Raw genomic sequence first — 19,987 nt, 5'->3', positions numbered from 1 at the left:
AGAAGCTGGTTGTAAGGTTCTGCAGAGTGATGAATGATTAGCATTCACCTCTAAGGCCATCTGCAGAATTGGTGGCAAATGTTCCCAGGTTGGGCCAACATTCTCAGGGGACAGCAGTCTGATTGAGCAACAGGAGCAGCTGTTGATCCTAAGGGGTATAAGAAACCAGCTTCCAAATGAGGCTGTTTTTGTCTTCGTCAATCATATATCACATATGTTTTACCGCTTAAATAATGTAAGGTCTTTATTCGTTGCCACAGGCCATTATGTTTTCATTTCCCTATGTAATACTGACATCTAGAGGAACTCTGAACTGAAGGGATTCCAAAACACAGACATCGTGTTTCTCCTTCCCTATTTCTGGACAACTTCAATATGAAATTTTTTACTTTCTGTTTCCAAGTTATGTGTAGAAGTCACTAACATAGGAAGTGCAAGTCCATGGATAGATACATCTTGGGAGTTGTCGAAAACTGAACCTATTTTCTACTGATTAAAGAGAACAGAACAGAGCTGGTAAGCATGGTGTTCCTGTAAGGATTCCTATCACCCTCTGTTAATTGGTAAAAATCATGTCAGACATTGTTCCTTCTGCTAAGTTCACACCAATGACAGACCAGGAGGAGGGCCTCAGTTCACGAAATTCATTCATTATTCATTCACTTAGTAAATACTAATCTATTTGCATATAGATTCCTCTTGAAACCATTTATCCATTCCTTTTATAATAATATATCAGTGAATTTTGAATGACATATGGAAGAAAGGGGACTTGGCCTAAATCCCCAACTATTCAAAACACAGTTCTGCTCCCTGCACTCTGTGCAGTTTCCTAGACTGGTGTCCTAAGTGGGGCATATGTACCCAGAGAGTGTCCAAGGTCATCCTCAGGGAGCGTGAAGGGAATATTAGAACCCTTCTCTTCACCTTTGTTCCCCCAGCACCACACACGGGGTCAGAGCTCTAAAACTGCTTGTTGAACCCATATGCAATGAAGGGAAGAAGTGCTTTCAGGACTGATGCTCTCATTGTAAGAATATTCTTTTTTTGTTTTTAATTAAATTTATTGGGGTGACAATGGTTAGTAAAATTATATAGGTTTCAAATGTACAATTCTGTAACACGTCATCTATATAGCACATTGTGTGCTGACCACCCAGAGTCAGTGTGAGAACATTCTCTCATCAGGCTGCATCACGGAGAAGCCAGATGACCTTGCCACCATTGGAAATGCATCTCTGTCACTGGCTCTCATATTCTTTGCATCACTTAACTGATATTATATTAAATGATACCCACAGCTCTTCATTTGGGGATTATAGTTGCTACAGAGAATTGTTTTTTTAACATCACAACGGGACATGACTGGAGTAACTACATACCCTGAGCTGAGGGCTTTTCATATTACTGCTTATGGAGATGCCAAGATGAACACTTCTTGATAATTTTAACCTAATACCTAGAAGTATGAAAACAAAAGTACAACAATTTATAATGAATCTGCTAAACTTTGATTAGGCTCCTCATGGGGGAGAGGGAAAAAATAGAGCCTAAAAGAATACTGAGGAATTTTCAGAAGAAATATGAAAAATACATTTCTTTGTCTGAACATAGAAGATGATTTTAGAGATCATTTATAAAATAAATCTATTTTTCTTCATCCTTAGGGCACATTCAAATTCTTTGTGTTAAGTGAGAAAAACTCCCTAAAATTCCTGGCAGATAAAAGGAATTCTCACAAAGTATAACCTCTTTCGTGGCCTGTGGGGACTGGTGTGGAATAGGCAGAACAGGATCTGACTGACGAATCCAGAAAGGGAAAGTGTTAACCTTGACCTCTTCACTCAGTAAGTGGACCCTCCCTGGGCTGCTGAAAACATCAAGGATAATCAGTCACCTGAGAAAATAACCCTGCCAGGAAAATTAAAGTCTTTTGATGCATCCGCTATTATACGGACAGTGCTTCGTTCATAAATCAAGTAAACAGGACTCCTCAAGGACATAAACCAGGGGTACCAAAAAAATGTACACACTTTAAGAGATGTTATCTATGTATTACTTTTCGAAGTTGAATTGAATTACGGTAGTAATGTGTAGTATGACGTTCGCTCAAAAGATGGCGTTAATCAAATGAATGCTAGTGTCATTCATTGTATTACTATTTTAATAGTTTTTTTCTTTCTTAAAATGTGTATACTTTTTTTGACACTCTCTGTATATATTGGACCATCTAGCTAGTGAAGACACATGGCTAATTTTACTTGTATTCGATTATAAGATGTATCGAGCAGTACCACAAACAAAAAAGTATGCTACCATATTTTATAGCCTCCTCTAGCAAAAAAACAAAAACAAAAAAAAAAACAAGCAAACAGACAAAAAAACACTGCGTGAACATTGGTCAAATGGACTCTATCAGGTTATCCCTAATTGGCTACTGATTTTTCTTAATTAAAACCCACTTTCAGGTTTTTTTGTCCCGATAACCCCCTCATATAGCCTAGACTGTGCAGGCCACATGTTCAGTCCTGAGGAGGTATGTGAAGACCAAGGGTGAAGGGAGTGGCTGACTCCTAATTTCTGTCCTGCTATCACCAGGGGCCAGGCTATGGAGCACAGCTAGAAACGATTAAAAATATTTGTCCTCCAGTTTTCTACCCAGCCTGCCTTTGTTGATTTTAAAAGAACAAGTTCGAAGTAACTTGGCACAAATTAAGAATCTTCACCTAAATATTTAGTCATATGAGGTACTTTGATCATATAGGTTTTATTTTTCCCTCATTCCCATTGGATGAGCTTACCTAAGACATCTGATGGATTTATTTTTTAATTTGCTTCTCACTGCCACCTTTCCTATCCCACCCAGACAGAAGATGTTGCGCCCTCTGACTTGTAACTGCTCCTTTTCCCCATTCAAACTGCCAGCGTGACTTTCCTTGGCCTGCAAGCCTGTGTACCATCTCCCGTCTTCCCGGCCCAGACTCCTTGGCTCTAACAGGGAGGTTCTCAACCACCTGTGGGCGGGGCGGGGGCACCTGAGAACAACTGATACCTGGTCCTACCCCAAAAGAGGGGATGGAGTTGGACACTGGTTATTTTTACCCCTTCTACACTGCCCCCCCACACACACACACACCCCAGTGACTCTATTGTACTACAAGGTTTGAGAGCCACTGCCTCCATCAGCTTCAGCTCCTGTCACGTTTTGTTTTGTTTTGTTCTGTTTTGTTCTGCTCTGTTTTGTTTTGCTTTGCTTTGCTTTGCTTTGTTTGAGTCTTTCTTGCTACCCAGGCTACTCTGCTCTGGCCACAATTGTTTTGAATGATAGTACCATCACTGGAGACATAACATTTCTCTTAATCCCTGGTTCCTCACCCCCACCAGGGACACGTGTGTGCAGTGAGTTTAGGATATACTGCCCTGAGACCACATACCTCCCACCCCCTCCAAAAGTGATCTCAGGACCATCCAGGGAGGGCAAGCCAATAAAAAAGCCAACGTTCCCAACCAAACCTCTGTTCCTTAGCCTGAAATCCTCTGCATTGCTTCCTGGTCAAAATTTAGTAACTGAAAGTGAGTCAATTCCTTGACCACAATGGAGGTGAGCAGAAGAGGGGAGGACTCGGGCTGAAGTGGAGAAACGCCACCTCACAGAGCACAGAATTATTTATAGCACTTCACGCAAAAGTGTATCTGAAAACCCTGAGTTGTGGCATGCCTTTGGCTTCTTGGGATTCTGTCACCAGAATAACACCTCGGGACTTCAAAAACTATGCAGGGAGGTTACTAAGAAAGTGCAATGGTGTATGCGTGTGTTAACCCATTTTATATGCAGGTATAAATAGGATTACAGCTCCTTGATGTTCATTTGATTAAAATCAGTCTTACTTAGTAAAATTCCTCTTTTATACTACACAAGACCAAACCTAGGAATGTTTTCACATGAAGTTTACAGTGGTTTTCATCACCTAATAAAACTGATTTCTTCCCGCCGCAGACAGTTTCATAAGCATTCATTTCACATGGTGTTCTCAGTATGCTTTTTAATTTTTATGTTAGGTTCACTTTTATCACTCTATCTCCTGTCTCCTGCTCCAAGTAAGCAGTCAGCTTTCAGTTCAGCCTCTCCTGCAGGCTGGCTCACGGAGGTGGCATATGCTGGCAGAGGCTCACGGGAGCTCAGTGTTTCCTAAGGTGAGGTGAGGTGTGGTTTCATGGGTTGTAAGGCAAGTTCAGCGATCTGAACTTAAATTCACTGAGTAAAATATTTAACCTCCTAATGGTTTACCTTTCCACATCTTCCCTTCTACAGCACATTCCACAGACACACTACAAAGTGGCTTTGAAAAGCTATTTCTGAAAAGCAGTGAGAAGTTGCAAAGCTCTCACAAAGTATCTGAATTTGTAATATGTAATACAAACTCTGTAGCTATAAGACTATAAGTTAAGACTATCCCCAAACATTTAGTTGTCTAGTCCCTTCTGCTCAAAGTAGGTCCACAGACAGCAGCAACAGCCTCCCCTGGGAGCCTGTTAGAGACGCACTCACAGCCCCTCCTCCCCACCTATCCCAGTCTGAATCTGAGCTCTGACCCATCCCTGGGCTTCACACGCACATTACAGTTAGAGAAGTGTTGGCCTAGATAGCATACTTAATAACTTAGTGTGAAGAACTATTTCACAAAATATCTGTCATAACCTAACATATTTCAATTTTGACTCCATCCACAAAGAGCTACGTCATCCTTGGGTAAGCTGAGAGGGAGGACAGTGGAGAAAGGAGGAAGGAGCCCGCACAATACTCTTGGTCTGGATGTCAGCTGGTCTTGAGAACAGTAGCGCATGGAAGTTCAGCACCATGTATAATATTACTGAGCTTCGCAAAACGCCCAGAATCTTGACACTGACCCCCGTGGTGCTGGCAGGGACTCAGAAGAGAATGCAAGATGTCATATCATGTGCCTAGAACTTTTCCAATCTCTGGGTTTACCAAAAGCCTGAATTCAGGCTTCAGAGAAAAGCAACATTAGGTGTAAACATTCTGTTACGGACTGAATGCTGGTGTCCCTCCAAAATTCATATACTGAAGCCCTAACTTCCAATATGACGGTATTAGAAGGTGGGGTCTTTGTGAGGTGATTAGGTTTAGATGAAGTCATAAGGGTGGAGTCCCTAGGATGAGATGTGTGTCTTTATCAGAAGAGAAAAAGAGGCTGGGGTTTCTTTCCTTCTGTCTCCCCCCTCCCATCTCTCCTCTCTCCTCTCTCCCTTTCCGCCTCTCCCCGTCTCCCCCTCTCCCTACCTCCTTCTCTCCCTGTCTCCCATGTGAGGACATGAGAAATTCTCTATCTGCAAGCCAAGAAGAGGGTTCGCATCACAACAAGACCATGCTGGCATCCTGGTCTTGGACTTCCAGTATCCAGAACTGTGAGAAAGAACCAACAACACCTTTGGCTTCCTTACACCTTGGGACAGTTGTCCTGAAGTTTATCCTGCCTAAGAGGTTTTTAATCAGTAGGTCTGAGTTAGAGCCCAAGAACTTTTTCACAAGCTCTGGAAGTGGTTCTGGTGTAAGTAGTCCAGGGATCATACTTTGGCAAAACATATGGAATTCCTACTCATTATTCAAGACCCTCCTCAAGAACGTTTTTCTTTGTGAATTCTTCTTTGGAAAGAACTCCCCACTCCCATTCTTATATCAAAAGAGGAATCAATCTTTTCCCACCTTTCTCGGCCATGCATTTGTCATGTATTTATCCTACTGTATTGTAATTCTTTTCTGCATGTCTGACCCTTCTTAGACAAATACTGATTGATTGATTGATCGGTTGGTTGATTGGTAAGCTGGGGAGGAGGCTGATGCCAGGCAGTATTTACTGAGCACCTCATCCACCTGTATAAAATATTTTCTTCAGGGATGCCAGTGTGCCCTTTATGATATCCTCCTCAATATCAGGCTTTGATATCCAGGTAGCATCTAGAAGTTCTCTCTTCCATGTAATGCAATTTGTTGGTCTGTACTCCGGGGAATAGTTCATAGTCTTCCCAGAGAGTTTAGTAATTCAAATGTTTGTGTCACCAATAATATCCTATCCTCCGTGTGGGTTACTGAAGTAATTTAGCATTTGACCACCTTCTCAACACATCTTACACCTAATGAAAATCAGAACATGTACTATAAACATTCATTTGCTTAATGTGCATATTTAAGATCTATTATTCATATTTCTGCATTGATCATGAGTTCTTTAACATGCTTTAACACATTAGCACAGAGAAACACTTAATGAATACTTTTAATGATGGAAAATGAGAAGAGGTTTGAGTTAGGTTTTCTTGCTGCCACATTTTACTTCATTCTGGTTATGGAATTTAATTTTGCCAGAAGGCAAGAAGGAGCAGTCGCTATTTCCTTTAAAAGTCTGCTTAAACTTTTTGTGCATCACCTAACCCAACACTAAAATAGGTGCTAAATAAATGTCTTTGCATTTTACTATTAAAGTCCTTTACAATATTTCTAATGGTGATTAAGTAGCTAGTCAAATTATACATCACATTCATTGCCTGATGGTCCTTCAGCTCTAAGTGTTATGATGCCACCAAATCCAGAACATACATAAGTGTTTTGTATTCTCAATTACACAATTTACTGCAAAAGAGCACCATATTCAAAAGGCTCAAGTAAGACAAAGCAATAGAAAACTTTATAAATCATAAAATCCATTTTGAATTTGAAGAGACCTTAAAGAATTCAACTGGAGATGAGTTCTACCCAGTTTTACCTGATTATAGGCGATTTTAATAACTGTTCCAATGTTTCTTCTAAAAGGGATGGTTATTGAAAATACTGGTGATTTTTTCCACAACATCTTCATCCTTAAAAATGTATGAGACATTGTGACATACAGTCTTGGTCTTCATTTTTTCTCATTAGACAGCTACCCACCACAATACATTTTTCAAATGTGCTCATAGTTCTCAACATGCCACTTATTATTATACATAAGTTTTCTATGACGTTTAGAAGAAGCAGACACTACAGAATAATTTATGTTAGGTATGGGGATTGTGGGAACAGAGCCCCAAAGAGCAGTTTCCAGGCTCTCAGCCTCACATAGAAAAGTGCTAGCTCGGGTAGTAGATGGCCATCAACTGTGATTGGATGGCCATCAGCTGTGGCTAGTTGGCCGTCAGCTGTAACCAGTGAGCCATTGGCCATTAATATAACTGCTGTGGCTACGCTAGCAGAAGATGGGGGCTAGCAAGAAGATGGCGGCTGAGCTGGCAAGAGCCGATTGCAGTTAGGATGGCCGGTTGCGGACAGTGTGGATCCAGCCTCCAGTGAGACTATAGTGCCGCCAGCAAGACTGTGGTGGTATGACTCCCCTACCTATGGCTCTGTGGGTGTTCCTTTTGGGCCTGGCCACATCCTGCGTTCTTATGTGGGGAACGGGAGCAGAGACCCCGCCGGATGCCCCGCACAACAGGGATAAACATCGGGTTGCTATACTGAGGAATACACAGTCATGTCAAGTAATCTTTCAAGTGGCTATTTTTGTTTGGAGGAAAACAAATCCTTCTCAAATAAGACATAATAACAGACAAGATTCAGAAAACTCTGTTAGCACCTGCCATAAGTATGTAAAGTGAATCTTCATCCTTAGGCTAGGCAGCGCCTGAGAACTAGGAGGGGCTGGCATACTTTCCTTGGCTTGTGGAGAGCCCCACCTGGAACTCTCTGTGGGACGGGACGGAGCAGTGTCATGCATGTCATGTATTTCCATAGGAAGCAAAAAACACTGCAGACTTGCTCTTCTACCTTCCTGGAGACCGTTTGCTAGACTACACCCAGAATAGCAATAAATAAAATGCCGACGATGTGGGTATTCCAAGAACAGAATTAAAGTCTGTTTTCAGTTACGAACCTCATATAAAACTGCTCCGTCTATGTTTACTACACGCAGCTGTGCCTTTCTCAAAGTACTTAATGAACTTTTTCTGTTCTGTGAATGCTGACTTACACACAAAAGTAACCTTAAGTAAATATTGTGAGCAAAGTACTTATATAAAGCGACACAGGCCAATATACATTTGCTCTTCCTCCGTTAACTAATAGGTACTGCATACTTCACATTCACGTGCTAAGCTATTTCATCAAATTCCAAGAAATAAATCTAAACTGTGAAATGAGAACTGCTAAAAGAAAAAAAATAGAAGTAATTTTTTCCAACTATTCTGGCTATATCTCATTATTTTCATGTATTAAAATGTAGGCGATAGGCTAAATATACTTGAATTTCACATTTAATGAGATCAGTTCAATTTGGCATTTAACAATCACTGTAAAATTTTTCATTTTGATTTAATTCAGTTATAAGCAATATATTTTTCAAACTGACCTCATTATTGGTGGAGTACAGTTACACAAATATATAACTTACTAAGGCAACATCGGTCAAATCTGAACATGAGAAGTTCTTCATGTGCTATTACTTTGCTGTTGTTCATTTTCTATTCACTCCCACAAAATTACTCATATTGGCAACAACTTTTCCTATCTAACAGAGAAGTAGTGTTATGTAAAAATAAGTAAGTTCAGTTTCCAGGTAGATGTTATAAAAAGCATTAACTACACTTTATGAATTCTACTTTTAGAATCACCTCAAAATTTTTCTCTACTAAAAGTTGTTACAATAAATATCAAAGTCAAATGCAGTTTTTATTTTGAATTTTACAGAAAATTAACCAGATGAGGATTACAACTCCTATGAAAATTCACATTCTATAAAATGGGACTCCAGCTGCAAAAAATTCCTTAACTAAAAATCCTGAAATCTGTATTTTTTTCAAGTAATTAAATAACTAAGATTAGTTTATTATATAATATAGATATATATTTTTAATGAAATAGCATACCATTCATACACATTTTATAATCATCCATATTTTTATTAAATATTGCTCCCATCAATACTGATTTAACCAAATTCATGTATACAGTGTGTATATAACCTTTCCCCAAATGATCTAATATCTTTATTAAAATTTTAAAATATGAATTTTGAAAGCATTATTCCAACCTTATATCTAAACATACTTGCTCTAAACAATGATTTTAATAATTAACTTATTATAATACTCACTAAATTTAAGTTCTAATCAAAAACACCAGCTCAGGGATTAAGTATAAACTGCCAGTTACAAAAACAGTCACGGATGTAAAGTACAGCAGAAGGAATATAGTCAGTAGCATTGTAATAACTGTGTATGGTGTCACAGCAGTGCTAGACTTACCGGGATGATCAGTTCGTAAGTTATATAAATGTCTAATCACTATGTTGTACACCTAAAGTTAATATAATATTAACTAAAAAAAAAAAAAAAAAAAGACACCAGCTCCAAAATAGAAGCCGGAAAAGTTGACAGTGCCTCTATTAACATGCCAGTGCTTAGACATAATAGAAACGTGTGCTTATAAGTGACAGTCTTTGATGAAAACTCCATTTTTTATTTAAAAATTGCCTTTAAGTATTGTATTTTGTTACATTCTCCTCCAATGATTTTGTGGATCATTTTTCAGAGGATACCAAAGAGTTGACTTATCAAAGTTGAACTCCACAAATTTGCCATGTAATGTAGCCGTCATTGTCATGAATTTTGACTATGGAAAAAATTCATGGAAATGGAAATAATGACTCACCTTTCCATTTCCTCTGCTAATAAAACAGAAGGAATTATCCAATCTCAAAAAAGTATATTTGCTTTGATTTAAGCCATTAGTCTCATTAGTCTTAGGTAACCCCGGAGTAAAATGACTACTCCTAATAGGCTTAGGGAGTCTGTCAGCTCTCAGCTTCTCACAGGGTTGTTGTTTCATTTACGCCCAGGACTATATGTTCCAGTCCACTTAATCTTTTGGCGTGTTACTTTGTACTCCAACTCATAACTCAAAGTTCTGGTCTTCTCCCTTCATAGTTCCCTCAATGCAGAAGTTTTATATTATAGGAAGGCCTGGGTTCATCTTCTGGCTTCTACACCTCAGAATATTTTCCTACACAGCTCATATCCTTGAAAACACTGCCTGATTTCTTTCGAAATGAGCAACTTTGATTATGGCACTTTAAAAAATATCTAAAAACTTTAACTTCCCTTTGTAAGCCATGTGCCATTCTATAGATTTCAGGTGGTCCCCATTCTCTTAGAAGATCATTTTATTTCTTCAGCTTAGGCCTTATCACATTAGGGGTACTCATTATTTATGCACAATCAGAAACTGATAGCTGTGTGACATTTCTTCCTACTTTGGCCATAATAACACTCTACTCATCTACTAGTGTTTGACATCCACAGACGTTGAGACAGGATTTATTCCTCTCGGATTGTTCACCACCATTTCAACTAAACTCTATATAAACGAATTCAAAATTCTGCCTTTATTCCCATAATCCCAGTGATGACTAGATCTTAACATTTGGCCATGCTATAAGAATTTTGAACTTTGCATATCTAAAATGAAACTCAATATCTTACATCTCACATTGGCTTCCCTTTCTGTTGTTCCAATTTCTGTCAGTGGTGCTATGATACTTGCTTCTTATTTGTAGATCTGCCAATGAAGCATGGAATCCCACTCAGAGCAAGGCAGGAGCAGACCTGGGCGTTGCACTAGAGTTCTCCATCTTCCCATTGGGCATAGTTCATGAAGGAGGCTTACCCACCTTAGGCCATGGCAAGCAACAATGTTTAGGTAGGTACATGATCCCAGGAATCCGACAAGTGAACACAGCAGAACAAATGGGAATCTAGAGAAACACTGCTCTAAGTTCCAATCAGGAAGACTAAATTTTGAAAGGTCCACCCATGGTTATTAAGGCCCTACACACCAAGCTCGGGTGCAAGGATGCAGCACCAGTCTCTAGGAGACAGTCTGACAAGTTTAGACTCAGTTCTCACACACACAACCAAAGCTTGAAGTGGGGACTAAAAGAGCCTAGTCCTAATATCCGGGGCATCTTTGGGAGATGGGGTGCTCTGGTATAGGGACTCGCCTTGGAGACCCATTACGAGAACTTGTGGTGCCCACAGGAGTGAGCCACATATTTGTGAACTATGTAGAGGCCAGGACCAGCTTAAGATTCATGTGATGGCTTGAGGTGCTGAAAGGAACCCAGTGTCTGTACAGAGACACTTCATTTCCCCAAAATCCTAATATGGAGAAATTCCTAAAATAAAAGCTCCCCTGTCTAAGAAAGTACAGAGAGGTCATGGCTGACTAGCAGTATTTACTTCACACCAAGCCTGTGGGTCCATAGCTCACTGAGGTTGGCCTCTGGGAAGCTAAAGCACAAGATACCTTGGAAAGAAGGTGAAGCTTACACTTGGAAGTCATGGGAACAAGGTTTAAAATAAAAACACATTAAAGGACAGTGACCCTCAATTCTAGCTGCATAATAGAATCACCTGGAGAGCCTTTGAAAAATATCGATACTGTGTCCTATTCCAGACTGATTATATGCAGATCTCTAGAGTGCAACCCATACGTTGGTATTTTTCTAAAGCCTTAGAGTTGTCAGATTTAGCAATGAAATGAAAATATAGAATGTCCAGTTAAATTTAAATTTCAGATAAACAACAAATAATTTTTAGTATAAGTATGGCTCATACAATATGTGGGACATACTTATACAGTACTAAAAATATATATATCACTCATTATTTATCTGAAATTCCATTTTAATGGTGCCCTGTATATTTTCTCTGGCAACCTATGTGACTCTAAAGTGCAGTCAAGGGGTGGGAACAATCGCCCTAAGGTTAGTTCCCTACGGTACTATCCCTCTAATCTGCAAAGTTGTCTTAAGTGGAAAGTGAATTCTGTTGAAAGTGAATTAAGTGGAAAGGACTCCTCTTTCAGAGTTGGTTCACCAAATTTTAATAGTATGTGTTGAAGACATGCTAGTATTTGACAACAGAGAAATAAATGAGATACTGTCCCTGTCCTCAAGAAACTAACAGTCTAAATGTAAAATAAAATGAAATCTTCCATACTTGAACATATATTCCATTAAAATATGAAATAATTTGTTCAAACTATTTACCTAAATTGATTGTGTTGACATTTCTGTTTATAAAAGAAGGTCGTTTGGAACAAGAATTACAGAAATAAAACCTCTTTAAATGGAAGTATGAAAAGTACATTCTGAAAAATTAACAACTTTTAACCATTGCTTTAACACTTCACTCATCTACCGGTTTCCCCGAAAATAAGACCTAGCTGGATAATCAGCTCTAATTAGTCTTTTGGAGCAAAAATTAATATAAGACCTGGTAGTATAGTATAGTATAGTATAGTATAGTATAGTATAGTATAGTATAGTATAGTATAGTATTATAGTAAAATAATAAATAAGTAAAATAATATAAGACCGGGTCTTATAATACTATACTATACTATACTATAATACTATACTATACTATACTATACTATACTAAAGACTATACTATACTATACTATACTATACTATACTATACTATACTTACTTTACTATAAGACCGGGTCTTATATTAATTTTTGTTCCAAAAGACGCATTAGAGCTGATTGTCTGGCTAGGTCTTATTTTCAGGGAAACACTGTATATGTTTTCTGGCACTGAAAGCCACTTCCGGTTTTGAATGATGCCTTGCTCCTGCAGGCTGCTTTCAGCTTTGGTGTTGGAAGCTCTTAAGCCATGTGGTTCCTTAGAAGATTTGAAGCACACTTTTTAGTATTCTTTAAAGTTGGTGTTTAAAATGTTGAACAGGATGAGACTGAGGGACAAAGGGCTGAGTCAGAGCTAGTATCTTATTGTATCACAAAATGTTTGTTACTGATAATGTGCAAGGTACAGAATGTGCAAGCCTTTCATTTTGCAAATCGGAGTGGCAAGTTTATTCTCATTATAATGTCTCTTACACTGTCTCGTCTCCAGGTGTGTTTTCTTGAGTGGGAGAGAAAGGGTGAACCTGTGGCCAGTCTGTTGGACTGTGCATAACTCTGCATACAGTGCAAATCCCAGATGGAAACGGTCATCCTCCATGCGTGCCACACAGGTTCTGTAAGTCCATTAATTAACATGTATTGAGCATGGCTCTTTAATTAACCACAACTTCACCAAGCTTGTCTGTTATCCAGTTTACATGCCACTGAATTTCCCACAAGGCATGGTAAGAAACTTAATTGCAGTAATTAATCTAAATCATGGCATTCCCACATCAGCCAGTTTAGTAACCCAGGAGAAAAGGGAGTAAGGTGAGTTTAGCATGACATTTTCTTAATGAACGCAAGTTACAAATTTTTGTTAGTGTTTTTGATGTGTTAGCAGCTTCTTAACTCTACCCCTAGATGGTTCCATGTCCTAAATATTCTTAGCTACCAGTTAGTTACTTCCAAATTTTCTCATTAAATTCTCTTGCCTATGGCTCAGTAAAGATGAAATGAGGGGAAGCTTCTCTTTTTATACTAAACTCTGTTTTAGTATGACACAGGAAATTTTCTGGTTGTCCTGCACAAGATTTTCTGTGGGTGTCCGCCCCCTGGAAAGAACATGGCTGCGCAAAAATAATCTCTAACAGGGTGGTACAATCTGAGAAGCTGGAGGTACAAAGATGGTTCAGAAAGGCAGCTGAGACAGGCACTAAATATGTAATGCTATCCGCTAATTAAAAACAATATCCCAGTAATGCTAAAGTTGGACATCTTTGGTTTAAAAAAATAAGGCCAACTTTAAGGTATATAATTTTAAAGTAGGCTCTGAGGATATCATTCCAAAAAGCAAGTTACAAATGATAATTATTTTTCACAGTAACTAAAGCTCTTCCCTCCAACCATAGTATCCTTGACAAAAGGTGCTTCTATAAAGATATAAATAATAAAAATAAAAGTTATACATTATGCAGATAAATAAATATCAGAATACTTACCAGAGTTGGCCATTTGAAGTATGTTTTCCTTATCTTTTGTTTTAAAGCAGAAGAGGGACTGCTGTTAACTTATTTGTTTATTTCAAGAAATCATCACCATGTTCTCATGAAAATTCACTGTAATCTAACACCCGAAGCACCGACACCACTTTCCCTGTAACAACAGCTTCATCATGTCCTGGGCCTCATATGCAGCAGAAACCATCTGAGCCAATAAATGACCTCTGTGGAGAGAAGTCACAAATCTCAGCTGGTTCTCTTCTCTATCAACGGTTTCGCCTCTGTGTTCATGGACACACATGTGCCCTCTGTGACGACATGCAGGTCTCGAATTAGCAAATTCCAGAAGATGGACCATTTATACACAGGCTTGCATGTTTGCAAATAGCCTGATGAGCTCTGCCTAGACCTGTGTATCTACTTCAGGCCACTTAAAATCTAGTAGGAAGCCACCATTTATTCAAAGAATGTCATCAGTGATATGAAATTTCAACTGATCTTTGACTTAAGCTAAGCAGAGCAATAACAACAAAAACCCAGAAAATTCATTAGTCTATGTCACTCATGTTTTTATTTTAATGATCATAAAAGTCACAAGCAGTGGATTTTGAACTGAAGCTAAGCAAAATTAACCAAATCTAATCTCTAGGGTTTTGAAGAGGACTCAGTGGTACCCACTGAGGTTAAGAAGGCCTGGCTGAGATGTACCTGTCTTCTGAGAGCTGTACTCCTGCATTGGGCTTTAACACCAAGACTTCATGGAGAAAGGGCCAGACATAAGCTACTCTCTGCCACTGCACAACAGTGCACCTTGTTTCAAGCCATAAAAAGTCCTGAAGAAAGCAGGCTATTCAAATCCATGAAATGTTAACTCCCATAAGGGATCTTCTCCATCAAAAGTGATTATTAGTCTACAGTTAGGATGCTGGGTTCTAGTACTTTTTCTGCTAACCAACTGTGCCCTTGAGGGAGGCATTTAATATTTCAAAGACTGTGTTTCTCTCTATCAAATGGGCTTACTTTCCACTGGCTCCAAAGATTATTGTGAGTTAAGATACAGTGACAAATGTGGAAGTGTTTTGGAAAAAGAAAAGTAACAACATTAACTCAATTTAGTCTTCCTTAAACAAGCATTTTCAAATGTCTGCACAGTGTCTGCTCTGAATCCTCCTTCTGCCGCCAAAAGAGGTTCTCCATGTCTTTGTGTCAAGCCTATCACCACTGCTGAAATAGGAAGAATGCTCATGCATGACCCTCACACTTGGCGAAAAGCTCTCCCTTTTACACAAGAGTTGGCACAGAGCTGCAGCAGCATTATGTTAGAGACGGGGTGTTCTTCACCCTCAGTCAGGACAGGGCTTACTTGTCAGGAATTCCTGCGGGGTCATGGAGGATCAGCACGGCCAGGTGGTGCAGGGTTTCCGAGGCAGCACCTTTTAAAGGTTGTAGCCCGTATTTAGGCCCAAGCATACGCTGGCAAATGATCTCTGAGCTACCATTCAGGAAGGAACTTTGCTTTTACTACTCCTCTTCAAAGCACAAATAAGTCATTGGCCACTTCCACCCAAACTCAGAATGAAGAGTGATTTTTCTTGAGTGAAAAGTAATAAAAGCCAAATCCACAATGGGCTACCACCTCATACCCATCAGATGGCTACTATCGAAAAAATGAAAACTTAAAAGAATAACAAGTGTTGGTTAAGATGTGGAGAAATTGGGCCACATGTGCACTGTTGGGGGAAATGTAAAACGGTGTAGCCACTGTGGAAAATAGTGTGGCAGTTCCTCAAAAATTTAAACATAGAATCACCATGTGATCTAGCAATTCCACTTCTGGGTTTCTACCCAAAAGAATTAAAAGCAAGAATCCAAAGAGATATTTGTACACCCATGTTCACAGTAGTGTTACTCACAATACCCAAAAGGTGGAAGGAAGCAACCCAAGTGTCCATTGACAGATGATAGATAAACATAATGTTGTGTATACATACAATTGAATATTATTCATCTTTTAAAAGGAAGGGAATTTTGATACATGCTACAACATGGATGAACCTTGAGGATATTATATTAAGTGAAAGAAGCCAGTCACAACGAAACAAATATTGTGTGATTCTACTTATTCAAGGTACCGAGAAGAGTCAAATTCATAGAAGCAGAAAGTAGAAGAATGGTTAACAAGGACTAGGGGGGTAGGAGATTGGGGAGTTAGTGATTAATGGGTACAAAGTTTCAGTTTTGCAAGATGAAAAAGTTCTTTTGAGATGGAAGGTAGTGATGGCTACACAACAGTGTGAATGTACTTAATGCCACTAAGCTATACACTTAAAAATAGTTAAGATGGTACATTTCATGTTATTTATATTTTAACACAGTTTTTTTAAAGTAATAAAAGCTAATTTCATGTTTTGCTTTTTGGAAACTTTTGGAGTAGATAGTAGGCCAATCCAGACAGTTGTGGGCAGGGAGAAGGGCCATCCATGTTCAGGCCTCCCTGCTGCGTTAGAAGCCTAGGCACTGGACACTGTGTTTACCAAGGGGGAAAGGAGGACATCCCTGCGGGATCTGAATCAAAGCTTTCTGCTGACTTCCAAGAATGAGCGGGTCGTGCTTCACATGTTTGGTCTGGGGGTGAGGATCAAAATCATGAACACATATGTTCTTCTCAGGTACACCTTTGTAGAAATTCTTGCTCTCTCTCCATTTCTGAGAAGGGTATGTTTTTGCACCATATGGAAAATGAAGGTGTTTTCCCTGCCAAAAAAGGAGATGAAATGTTTGCACAGTAGAAGAACTCAGAAAGTGTGTGAAACTGAAGTCCCTTGGAAAATCCAAGATTTACGGAAACTTTTCTGTGCTAGTCAGGAGCTTCTTATGCACCCTAACCCCCACCCCAGGTCTGCTATGGATTTTAGAGCCTTCACACTCTGCTCAAAGCTCTCTGCTCCCCAGGTCCTTTTTGAAAAGAATTCCAGTAAGTGCTTCTTTATAAGTGCAGAAGAGTAACAGAAACAAAAAGATTCTCGGAGCACTGTTGACTAGCACATTGGTGAAGATAGATAGTTATCTCTTTCCTTACTTCTTTCCCTCTTCACCAAAGGATTGAGGTTACTACCATATTATTGGAACATTTTAAAAATTGGATTTTGGGCTATGATCAATAATTTTAAATGATCAACAATTTTTAATTATCAAAATTTTAAATGATTGACACAAAGTCAATGGAATTTTCAAAGCATCATAGTTAATCAAAATATCATGGATCATTTTGCATTTTTTATAGGTTGAAAACAGACCTGTATGTACTAGCAAGGAACAGAGTGTGTTTAAGTGTGACCCTGTTGGGATAAATCATTTAAAACATGTACATATGTGCCAGTATATGCATAAAAACTTCTAGAAGAAATCACAAGAAAGGATTAACACTGTTTACTATGGAGAGAAAAACATGAATTGGGACCATAATCTCTCTTCGTTTTAGAGTTTTCTTTACAGTTTGAATTTGTTACCCCAAGCTAGTATGTGTGTATACATATTCATTCATTCAAGAAAAAATGCTGGGGGATCCGGATCAAAATGGCGGCGTGAGGTGAGCCTCTGTAAAGTTCCCCTGGAATTTTCAACTAATCGAACAACAATAACTCCACAAAGGACTCCCTGCACAGCAAACACGCAAGACGAAGAGGCCGACTACTGAATTCACCTACAGGTGGGGGAATCGTGTGAATGGGGGAGGAGGGAAGGGAGAAGTGCGGAGATGGAGCCTCGGGGGCGCAGGACGCAGACCTGGCTCAGTGCGCCGAGCTCGCTGCTTCCCGGAGCTACCGAAGCTGCGGGAGAGGGAAGAACTCGGACTCCTAGGGCTCCGCCTGGGCTCCACAGGGCTGAGGGGACAGCATATAACATGGCTGAACCCAACGCTCACGGCAGAGACCTCAGAGAAAAGACTGAGGGAAGAAGGCTGAAAACAGTGGTTTAAGCCCTCACTGCTGAGCAGAGAACGGAGCCTTAGGCACTGAGACTGGCCGCCCCCTCCCTCCCCTCCCAGAGCTCGACCTGCCCCCACCTGCCCGGTGCTAGAAGCAGAGCAGTAGCAGTGTCAGATCAAAGGAATAGAATATTTGCTGTTCTGAGAACTGTGGACCACAGACACAGATTTGCAGCCCAACTAGTTCCGGCAAAGCGGCAGGAACTGTGGAAACAGCACCGGTTGTGGTGATGGTTGCTGCCATTGCTCTGGGCCACCTCTCACAAGTAACCCCGCCCCTGGCCCCACCTATCTGGGCGGATCCCTGCAAGAGTAAACAGAACTGCAGAAACACATGGGCTCTGAATCTGGTGCAGGAAGAGCTTTGGAACTTCAAAAGCTCTCCGCATACCCACCGGGACACTGCGCCCTGTGACCTAGACGAACTATTAACAAAGGAGAAGCCCGTCTCCCAGGGAATCCCCCCATTATGTGAGAAGCAGGAATAGTGCAGAGAAAACATAGCACTACCATGTGAGTGGGGAAAAAAAGGCTGCAGTCTGAGAAAATAAAACATTCTACCAACAAGTACTGGAAAACAAAAGAAAGACCTCTTCCTATCAACCTGTTGCAGAAGCAACTCCTGTAGATGTCTAGGAAGAGAAATAATAAATCAGTAATTGCCATGAATAACCAAGGCAACAAGACAGCTCAGAAAGAAAGTTAAAAGTCTCCAGAAAAGGAACTTAACGATATGGAAATATGTGACTTAAGTGACAGAGAATTCAAGATTGCAGTTCTGAAAAAACTCAACGACATGCAAAAACACAGAAAGCCAGTTTAATGAACTCAGAAACACAATCAAAGAACTACATGAGCATTTTACAAAAGAGATTGAAATTTTAGAAAAGAACCAAACAGAATTTCTGGAGATTAAGAACTCAATAGAAGAAATTAAGAATGAAATAACCAGCTTAGGTAGTAGAGTTGACCAGATGGAGGAAAGAATCAGTGACATCGAAGATAGAAACCTGGAAATGACACAGATGGAAGAAGAAAGAGACTTGAGACTTAAAAGAAATGAAAGAACTCTACAAGAACTTTCTGACTCCATCAGAAAGAGCAATATAAGAATAATGGGCATACCAGAAGGAGAAGAAAGAGAGAAGGGAACAGAGAATATATTCAAACAAATTGTCGATGAGAACTTCCCAAACTTGTGGACAGAACTGGATCCTCGAATCCAAGAAGCAAATAGAACACCTAATTACCTCAATCCCAACAGGCCTTCTCCAAGGCACATTGTATTGAAGCTGTCTAAAATAAACAACAAAGAAAGAATCCTCAAGGCAGCCAGGGAAAAGAAGACGGTAACCTACAAAGGAAAGCCCATTAGATTATCATCAGATTTTTCAGCAGAAACTCTACAAGCCAGGAGGGAGTGGAACCAAATATTCAAACTATTGAAAGAGAGAAATTATGAGCCAAGAATAATATATCCAGCAAAGATATCCTTTAGATAAGAAGGAGGAATAAAGACCTTTCCAGACATACAGAAGCTGAGGGAATTTTCTAATATACAACCTGCACTACAAGAAACACTAAAGGAGGTTATTCGACCACCATCAACAGGGACAATTTGTGGCAACCGAAACATGAAAAGGGGGAGAGTAAAGGCCTGAACTGGAATATGGGAATGGAGAAAGTAAGCGTGCTGAAGAAAATGGAATACTCTAAATATCAAACTTTCTTTTACATAAACTTAAGGGTAACCACTCAAAAAAAATCCAAAACTGAAATATGTACTGTAATAAAAGAAGAAACAGAGGGAAACATCATAGAATACCACCACACAGATATAATAGACAATAAAAAGGCAAAGAAGCAATGGAGACACAGCCTTACCAGAAAACTAAAGATAGAATGACAGGGAATCCTCACATATCAATAATCACCCTAAATGTAAATGGAATGAACTCAACAATAAAAAGACACAGAGTAGCAGATTGGATCAAGAAAGTAAACCCAACCATATGCTGTCTCCAAGAGACACATCTCAGC

At 39.6% G+C, this 19,987-nt stretch overlaps 1 protein-coding gene across 10 annotated transcripts in view; it reads right to left on the bottom strand.

The window, feature by feature from the left end:
* The window catches only part of MYLK4 (myosin light chain kinase family member 4), a 106,819-nt gene that overhangs the window by 28,902 nt on the left and 57,930 nt on the right, over positions 1-19,987 (bottom strand). The window contains exon 1 of one of the 10 annotated variants that reach the window (XM_019752397.2): positions 13,960-14,175. The exons of 8 other annotated variants lie outside the window; for them this stretch is intronic. The gene's annotated coding sequence lies outside the window, so the exon portion shown is untranslated. Of the gene's footprint in view, positions 1-13,959; positions 14,176-19,987 lie in introns of those variants that run through there. One more of the 10 variants, XM_074335312.1, reaches the window with a different exon arrangement.

Source organism: Rhinolophus sinicus, linkage group LG06 (genome assembly GCF_036562045.2).
Source record: "Rhinolophus sinicus isolate RSC01 linkage group LG06, ASM3656204v1, whole genome shotgun sequence".
NCBI lineage: Eukaryota > Metazoa > Chordata > Mammalia > Chiroptera > Rhinolophidae > Rhinolophus > Rhinolophus sinicus.
This window is presented reverse-complemented; position numbering and strand designations above follow the sequence as displayed.